The 9510-nt window shown below is 51.7% G+C and overlaps 3 non-coding genes across 3 annotated transcripts; all 3 read left to right on the top strand.

Annotated features, from left to right (window-relative positions):
• The first annotated feature begins 726 nt into the window (after nt 1-726).
• On the top strand, nt 727-820 carry TRNAY-GUA. Its single transcript has 2 exons — nt 727-763; nt 785-820. It is a non-coding gene; the product is annotated as a tRNA-Tyr (tRNA).
• A 3179-nt stretch (nt 821-3999) lies between these two features.
• On the top strand, nt 4000-4093 carry TRNAY-GUA. Its single transcript has 2 exons — nt 4000-4036; nt 4058-4093. It is a non-coding gene; the product is annotated as a tRNA-Tyr (tRNA).
• Nucleotides 4094-6499: 2406 nt separating this feature from the next.
• Nucleotides 6500-6593, top strand: TRNAY-GUA. The gene is made up of 2 exons: nt 6500-6536; nt 6558-6593. It is a non-coding gene; the product is annotated as a tRNA-Tyr (tRNA).
• Nucleotides 6594-9510: the final 2917 nt, after the last annotated feature.

Genomic DNA, 9510 nt, shown 5'->3' with positions numbered 1-9510 from the left:
TGAGGCGGGGGGGAAAGAGTTCTTGGTCGGTTTGCAGAGGAGGGAAGCCAAGCCCCAGGTGGGCGCTGGGGAGGAAGGGTATCACAGTGCATCTGCAAGCCCTGGGCGAGTTCTTCTCCCCTAGTCCCATTTGTTCTCTCTCTCACTTCCAGCACACTTGAATGCGCCAAAAAGTGAGCATAGGACACTGGGGGAAAAGGGCGGCGGCACATCGGGAGGTGGGGCGTGTGTGTTGGCCGGGAAGGGAGTAAGGGAGTAGGAAGACCAGAGTTTTAGGAAAGGGCTCCTTAAGGACTTCCAGCAGACCCTGAAGCTGGTCTGTGGATAGCGGCCGCCCACTCAGAAGCTTTCTGAGTTCTTCTTTCCTCCTCCAGCAACCCCTGTCCCACAGGATTCACCCATCCACCTCGCCCATCCCCCTGACCGAGCCCTCTCACCCTCTTATTTTCTTTCACTGAGGACTGTCATCCTCACTTGGCACAGGTGGAGGAAGGCCACAGGTGAGAGCCTCCCCTCTTGGATCGTGGCTATCAGCGCCCCGAGACACGAGGAAACTACACTCAGAGGATTTGCTCCACCCTGAGAGGGGCGCGGTGGCGACTGGCGCAAGGTTCTCTTCTAAGGTGGGTTCCAATCAACTCACAGTGTGTTGAACCTCCAGCGTTCCAAGGACTTGGCTTCCTCCATTTGCAGAAAGTCCAGTGACCCAGGGCTTGGAGCGTGCACCCTTCGATAGCTCAGCTGGTAGAGCGGAGGACTGTAGACTGCAGAGAAGTTTGTGGACATCCTTAGGTCGCTGGTTCGATTCCGGCTCGAAGGAGGTGCCTGATACTTTTGCACACAATGCCACCTGGTGCCTGGTCAAACACTCTGCAGCCTCCAACTAGTATCCACCCACACTCTCCCAGTCAAAACCCAGAGAAACCTTTCCTGATCACCCGGTTTCCACACCTGTGCTGTGGCCAGGAAACACGCCCGCAAGCCCACTCATCATTCTTCCCACAGTCCAGGGACAGGTACTCTTCAACGCAAAGCACCACTTACTTCTGCTTTGCGACCCAGTCAGCCCCTCTCCCCAACCCCCTTCGCACCCCCACCATCCAGAGCTCTTTCACTTTTATCCACACACTGCTCTGGGTGCTGAGGGCCACCGACTCTAGCAACACTGTGTGCTCACCGTTGATAGATCTCTCGATCTATTAAACTAGTGGGTCCACCATCAAGTCCCAGAAGGTCAAGCCTGCTGGAAGAGAAAAGGGTCAGAGACAACTGTGACATCCTCAGAAAAATAAATAAATAAATACATAATTTGCTCTCTATGCTCTCTCATCTCCTTCTCCAGGTCTCTAGCAATGCTTTTCCATCTGAGCATTCTCTCTCTCTCTCTCTCTCTCTCTCTGTTTTTCTCTGACTCTATTTCTCTCATTATATTTTGCTTGTAATGTATAGATGTTTACAGACAGAAAATGTTCATTTCTGTTTTGTTTAGTCTCTTTGTAGGAGAGAGCTGCCACCCTGAGATTTTCTTAATGAATAGAGCTTCCACTGACTCCATAATGTTTTCCTTCAGGTTGAGAAAAAAACTGTGCCCCCTTCCCACATAGGCCAAGCCTCACATTTCCTGAGCCCTCACACCCTTTAATGTTGCTACAGTAACCTTTGGGTTCCTGCTGGAAGAAGAAAGATACCTTTCACTCAGTTCAAAGTCTGCAAAAACACCTACACCAAGTGTCTTGCTAGTTGTGAAGGTGTGAAAGAGGGAAAGAGAGTATAAAAGGGCAGACTTGGAAAGAACTTCAGTGACCCAGGAGAGTTGGGGGCTGTTGGGTCCATGGCAGGGAGCAGAATTGAAGCTTGGGTGGCAGCTGCCACCCTGCAGAGGCACACAAGTTCACCTCCTTAGGCCACTGGCTTGTTGCATCTGAGCAGCATGCTAACACTTTTATGTGGGGGCTCTAGAGGCACAGCTGGAAGCTTGTACCTTTACAAGAGGAAGATGGCTGGCACAATCTGAGAGCATGAAGCAGGAAATGGGCTTGACTTTCACCAACCAAGTGGGGCTTCACCTCTGGGAAGATGAAATGAGTTCATCAAAGTATGGGCCAGAGAGGAACCACAATGAGTGTCCCCTGATCTCATCCTATGCTCTGGGAAAAAAAAAAAAAATCTTCAGACACTTGATGCACAGATGGAAGTTATTACAGAGAGCACTGCAAGCAAAACAGTGATGGAAATTTGGTTCTCAGAGGCCTTCTGGGAACCCGGGGGCCACTCTCCCCTAGCCGATGGGCATAACTGCTTTTTCACTCTGCATCTCAAACTAGAGACTCCACATGTCTTCCTCTCCTAGAAAGCAGCTCCTGTTCTCCCCCTACGGCCTATTCCCTACCGCTTCTCTGCTGTATCAGCCTTTCCTGCTTCCCACTGCTAATGGAAAGGGGGCAGAGCTGTGGACTCACCAGGGCCCCAGCAACATTCTGTAGCTCTGTAGCTACAGAGAGATCCCAGAGCCTGGAATGACATTACTGCAGCGATCAGCAAACAGAAACCAAACAGGACCTTTGGTCTATACCGGATGTGTCCTTGATAAGACGTGGCGGTACCAGGTTTTTTGGAACCTAGGCTTGGTGCTTTGAGGGAAAAAACAGAGGTGGGCCATTGAGTGGTGTTTGGTCATCAGCAAAAGTGTGGGTGATCCCTGACCCTGACTTTCCCCCTATAAACTCAATGAAGGGTGGGTCTTTTGGGTTCGGCTTGCTGTGCCACCAGTGCCTGTTTCACTGTTTGTGTGGGTGATGAGTGGTCTTGAGATAGTGGACACACACCATACAGGATATGAAACCTTTGTAACAATTTGGGGCCTAGGTAAGGGGTCCAAAGCTCGCCTGTGTTTCTATCAGCCCCTTTTTCTTTCTACTTTAGAAAGCAGCAGCCTCCGGGAAAGGATTCTTGGTCAGTTTGCAGAAGAGTGGATCGAAGCTTTTATGCTGGCCGTTGGGGTTAGAGATAGTGGGTATCACATGGTGATCTGTGAGTCGCTGGCCCTGGTCTCTCCCCACACATGCCTTTTATTTATTTATTTATTTTTTATTTTTTTAATGGTCTCTGTCGCCCAGGCTGGAGTGCAGTGGCAAGATCACAGCTCACTGTAGCCTCAAACCCCTGGGCTCGAATGATCCTCCCACATCAGCCTGCTGAGTGGCTAGGACCGAAGGTGCAGGCCACCACACCCGGATATGTTTTAAAAGTTTTTCTGTAAAGACGGCTTCTCCCTATGTTGCCCAGGCTGATCTTGAAGTCCTGGGCTCAGGCGCCCCTCCCGCCTTGGCCCGCTAAATTGTTGGGATTACGGCGCCAGCCACCATGCCGGCCTCCACCTATCCTCCTGCATTTCCTCCCTCTCTTCCCATTGTGCCTCAATACGCCAAAAAGTGAGCATAGAACACTGGGTAGAAGGGCTGAGTACATCGAGAGGAGTGTGTTTGAGGTGGTGGGAAGTAGAGGCCAGGCTGTTAGGGCAGTGCCCCCTTAGGGTCTTCCATCAGACCCTAACGCTAGGTTAGGGGTTGGAAGCTGCTTACGCCACGCCCATGCGGGTTCTCCCCTTTCCTCTTCCAGTGTCCCCTCCTCCACTGGACCCACCCATCAGTCTCACCAACTCCTCTGCCCTCGCAGTCTCACCAACTCCTCTGCCCTCGCAGTCTTACCTCTGGCCACTAAGCGCTGTCATCTTCACAAGTAGAGCGATGCAGAGGGAGAGGAAGGCCACAAGTGAGAGCTCCTCCTCGTGGATCGTAGCTATCAGCGCCCGAGAGACGCCAGGCACCACCCCCGCCCAGAGGATTTGCTCCATCCGGAAAGGGGCGCGGTGGAGACCGGCACAGTTCTCTTCCAAGCCCGGTTCCAATTAACTTAGCGAGTATTGGATCTCCGGCGGTCCAGGGACTTGGCTTCCTCCATTTGCAGAAAGTCCAGTGAGTCAGTGTGAACAGCGTGCACCCTTCGATAGCTCAGCTGGTAGAGCGGAGGACTGTAGACTGCAGAAAAGTTTGTGGACATCCTTAGGTCGCTGGTTCGATTCCGGCTCGAAGGAAGTGCCTGACTCTTTTGTGCACAATGCTGCCTGGCTGCATCTGTTCCCGGTCAAAGACCTTGCAGCCTTTACAGCCTTCCAGTCATAACACTTTCCCACGGAAAACCCAGCAAAATCCTGCCTTCCCTGATCACACTCCTGGGAGCCTCCTCATTCTTCCCGAATCCTCTCTTCAGCGCAAAACAGTACCCCTTGCCTTGTGACCCAGCCAAACCCCAATTCGTGCCCCCACCATCCTGTGCCTTTCCGCTTGTATTTACAAACTGCCCACCCATCCCCCTGTCCCAAATCCCTCAAGCTTCACCTTTCCTGAGCCTTCACAACTTTTTATGTTGCTACAGCCAAGTTTGGCTACTGCTAGAAAAGTAAGGATATCTAATAGTCAGTTCAAAGTCTGGAAAAAACACCTGCACCAAGTGCCCTGCCTACTTCCGAGGGTAAGGGAAAGGGAAGGGGAGTACCAAAGAAGTGCAGACTTCAAAACAGCTTCAGTGATCCTGGAGAGTTACCGGCTATTGGGTCCATGGCAGGGAGCAGCCGTAAAGCTTGAGTGACAGCTGTCCTTATACAGAGGCGCATGAATTTGCCTGCTTAGACAGGCCACTGCCTTGTGGGTCTGAGCAGTTTGGAGCATTTGCTCTGGGACCTAGAGGCACAGTTGGGTTCTCCTACTCCCAAGAAAAATGTGCTGAGGTCCAATCAGAGAGAATGGAGTCAGAAATGAACTGAACTTTATCAACCAAGTGAAGCTTCACCTCTGGGGCGTTGGAGTGGGTTTGGTGGCGTATGTGGCAGAGAAGAAAGCCCATGAGCATCCTTTGGTCTCACTGCATAATCTTGGAAAAAGCTTCCAGACGTTTGATGTAAAGATGCAGCCTATCAGACAGCACCCCAAACTGAATGGCCCAGGAAAGCATGGCCTTCTGAAGCCTGCTTGGGACTGGCTTGCCCCATCCACTACCTGCTGGGTCCACAGGAACTGTTTAATTGTGCCTCTCAAACTGGATACTGCACATATTACTGCACATATCTTTTTCACGTGGAAAGCAGCTCCTGGTATCCCGACACCACGTATTCTCTCCCACGTCACCCCGACTGTGTCAACCTTTCCTTCTTTTTTGGTGTCACCAGTGCTCCGGGATGATTCTATGGCTCTGGAGCCACAGAGAGATCCCAGCCTCCAATGACACCAAAGGCAAAGACCAGCTAACAAGGAGGGACCAAAAGTAGCACCTCAGGCCTTCATTGGATATATTCCTGATGGGGCATGGAGTCACCAGATCCCTTGGAACCTTTGCTCAGTACTTTGGGGGAAAACCAGAGGCGAACCAACAAATGGGTTTGGTAGCCAGCACAAGTGAGAGTGAACCCTGGTGCCCACTCTTCCCAGTTGTGCCATGGCAGAGAGTAGCAGGAGGTCTGTGAGGATCTGACCCTCACCCTTGGAGATCCACACCCACTTGCCATAAGACAGGAAGTGGACATAAACTCAACGGAGGCTAGGTTCCTTGGGTGTGGCTTCCTGTGCTCCTCTAGGTGTTCTGCTGCAGGGTGAGTGTCTCAGTAGCCTTGGAGTGGTGGGCACACGCCAGATGGGATCTGAAACTTTTGTCAAAGATGTGGGGTCAGGATAAGGAGTCCAAAGCTCACACTTCTGTCCTTTACCTGGCTTCTTGTTTTTCAAGGAAACCCACAGAACTTTGCCTTATTTCAGAAATCGGCAGCTTCTGACTGGAATTCTTGGCCTGTTTGCAGAAGAGGGTATCTCACATGTGCATCTGCAAGCCTGGGAGAGATTTCCTCACCTCACTTCCCAGTGCACTTCAATGCGCCAAAATGTGAGCATAGACTCCTGTGAGGAGAAGGGCGGGGCGCCTGGGGAGGAGGGCCCTGTGTGTGTGGTGGGGGAGGGAGTAGAGAGATCAGACTGTTACGGTAGCGCCCATTAGAGACCTGCACCAGACCCTGAGGTTGGGCTGGAGTTGTCAGCTGCCTATCCAGCGCCCATTAGGGTTTTCCTCCTTTCCTCCTCCAGCGTTCTCTCCCCGACTAGACCCACCCAACCACTTCGCCAATCCCTGTGCCCTCACTGACTCACCTCATTTTCTCTCAGGTCACAGGGGACTGTCATCCTCACCTGTAGAAAGGGGGATACTCAGGGACAGGAAGGCTGTCACCGATGAGAGCTCCTCCTCGTGGATGGTGGCTATCAGAGCCCGAGAGACGCCAGGCATCCTCGCCCAGAGGATTTGCTCTGCCCCGAAAGGGGCACGGTGGCGACCCGCGCAGGGTTCTCTTCCAAGGTGGGTCCCAACCAACCCAACTCATATTGGACCTCGAGCATTCCAGGGAGGTGGCTTCCTCTGTTTGCAGAAAGTCTAATGACTCAGGTTTGACAGCATGCACCCTTCGATAGCTCAGCTGGTAGAGCGGAGGACTGTAGATTGTTACAGACATTGTGGACATCCTTAGGTCGCTGGTTCGATTCCGGCTCGAAGGAAGTGCCTGACACTTTTGCACGCAATGCTGCCTGGCCGCACCACACTCTCCCGGGCAAAACACCCACGAAGTCTTTCCTGATCACCTAGCTTCCCACGCCTTGCTTCTGCTTTGTGACCCCACCAATCCTTCTATTCGTGCCATCCCCCACTTCCCCATCCTGTGCTCTTTCGCTTTTATTCACAGACTGCTCTCAGGCTTGAGCATCGCTGCTGGCTGCTGGCTGTGACAACACCGCTGTGCTCACTTTTGAAAGAGCTCTCCTGACCAGGTGGGCAAAACCTGGAAGGTCAAGTTCCCTGGAGAACATCAAGCTTACTTGACAAGGGTGTAAAGTGGGGATAACCATGGTATCTTCCGTGAAAACTCACCCTCTCACTCTCATCCATCTCAGGCTCTTTATCACTGCGTTGAGATCCGACAGTCTCATGTCTGTCTCTGTCTCATTCTCTTTCTCTCTTTCACAGTTTCTCTGTCCCTGTATATTTCTCTTTGTCCCTGTGTCTCTGCCTCCCTCTCTCTCTCCCCCGACCCCTCAGCCAGCCCCTCTCATTCTCCTTTGCTGGAAATGTATAGACTTAGACAGGCATAAAGAAAATGTTCATTCCCACTTTGCTGTGTCCTACTTTGGGGAGACAGCTGTCACCCTGAGAATTTCCTGATCGTAAGAACTTCCATTAGCCAGGTCAGGTTGCCCTTTAGGTTGAGGACAAGGTGAGTCTATCCCCTATCCCCACACCTTTTCCCAAATCCCTCAAGCCTCACTTTTTCTGAGCTTCACAACTTTTCATGCTGCTACAGCCGAGTTTGGCCCCTGCTGGAAAAGCAAGGACCTAATATTCAGTTCAAAGCCATCAAAAACACCTGTGTCGAGTGCCCTGCTACTTGAGATGGTAAGGGAGACAGAAGGGGAGTATGATAGTGCAGGCTTGAAAATAGCTTCAGTGATCCTGGAGAGTTAGGGGCTGTTGGGTCCATGGCAGGGCACAGAAGTAAAGCTTGAGTGACAGCTGTCATTATACAGAGGCACACGAATTCGCTGCCTTAGGCCACTGTCTGGTGGGTCTGAGCAGTTTGGAGCTTTGGGCCTAGAGGCACAGATGGACTCTACCCTCACCCCGAAGGAAAACATGCTGAGGCCCAATCAGAGAGAATGAAGCAGGAAATGGACTTAGGTTTTTTCCAACGAAGTGGGGCTTCACCTCCAGGGAGATGGAGTGGGTTCTGTGGGCATGAGGCAGAGAAGAAGGCCAACAAACAATACTTGGTCTCATCTCACCATCTCGGAAAAAAACTCCAGAGATTTGATGCACGCATGCAACCTATCACAGAGAGCACCCCAAGCCAAACAGCCCATGGGAACGTGCCCCTCTGAGGCCCTCTGGGGACTGAGACACCGACTTCCACTACCTGCTATGGCCACAAGAGCTGTTTCATTGCGGGTCTCAAACTGAAGACTACACATGTCTTCCTCTCCTGGGAAGCAGCTCCTCATCTCCCCCAACCTCCCTATTTCCCCCAACATTCCCCTGGCTTTGTCAGCCTTTCCCGCTTGTCATTGCTAACAGAAGGAGGCTGAGCTATGGCATCGCCAGTGCCCAGGATGATTCTATGGCTTTGGAGCCACAGAGAGATCCCTGCCTCCAATGACACCAAAGGCAGAGACCAACGAACACAGACCAAATGTAGTACCTTTGTCCCTTACTGGATAAGTTCATGATGGGATATAGAGACCCCAGGCTCTTTGGAACCTCTGTTTAGTGCTTTGGTGGGAAAATCAGAGGTGAGCCAGCTTTGGTGGCCAACACAAGCAAGGTTGAAACCTGGGTACCACCTCTTCCTGTTTGAGCCTTGACAGAGAGTAGCTGGGTTCTGTGAGCATTTGACCCTTGCCCTCAGAGATCCAGACCCACTTGCCATAAGATGGGGAGTGGACTTAAAATCAATGGTGGCTAGGTCCCTTGGATGTGGCTTGCTGCACCTCCACTAGGTGTTCAGCTGGGGAGTGGGTGTCCCAGTGGTCTTGGGGTAGTGGCACACACCAGATCAGGTCTGAAACCTTTGTCAAAGACATGGCATCAGGGTAAGCAGTCCAAAACTGACACTTCTGTCTTCTACTTCACCTACCCTCCAATTTTTTTTTTTTTTTTTTTTTTTTTTTCCACTTTTTTTTTTTTTTTTTTTTTTTTTTTTTTTTTTTTTTTTTTTTTTTTGAGACAGGGTCTCTTCTGTCACCCAGGCTAGAGTTCAGGGGCATAATCATCACTCACTGTAGCCTTGAACTCCTGGCCTCAAGCAATCCTCCCACCTCAGCCTCCCAAGTAGCTGGGACTACAGGCTCGTGCTACCACACCTGGCTAATTTTTGTAATTTTTGTAAAGATAAGATTTTGCCATGTTGTGCAGGCTGGTCCTTGTCCCTTTGCTTTTTCAGACCCCACAGAGCCTTGTCCTACTTTTAAAAGTTGCAACTGGCAAAATATTTCCAGTCGGTTTGCAGAGGAGGCAAGCCAACCCCCAAGATTGGCCCCGAGGGAGAAGGGGTATCACCTGTGCCTCTGCAATCCCTGGGAGGGGTCTCCTCACCTAATTCTATTTGTTCTTTTCCTCACTTCCCAGTACACCTCAACGGGCCAAAAAGTGAACATAGGATGCTGTGGGTAGAAGGGAGAAAATGCATCAGGAGGAGAAACGGGAGTTGGGGGTTGAGGGGGTGGAAGAGCAGTGGAAGGTGAAGGGAGGTCAGAGCGTTAGGGAACGGCCTCATAACCTGCCGCCACCAGACTCTGCGGCTCGCCTAGGGTTGGAAGCCTTCTACCAGTGTCCATTCCAGTTCTCCTCCTTTCTCCTCCAGCAACCCTTCCCTCACCGGACCCCCGCACCCTGCATCCACCTCGGCGGGTTGGCCCTCTGCCTCTC

The sequence above is a fragment of the Mandrillus leucophaeus genome, unplaced genomic scaffold (genome assembly GCF_000951045.1).
Source record: "Mandrillus leucophaeus isolate KB7577 unplaced genomic scaffold, Mleu.le_1.0 Scaffold163, whole genome shotgun sequence".
Lineage (NCBI taxonomy): Eukaryota > Metazoa > Chordata > Mammalia > Primates > Cercopithecidae > Mandrillus > Mandrillus leucophaeus.
Note: the sequence above shows the minus strand (reverse complement) of the source record. Positions and strands in the feature narration are given on the sequence as shown.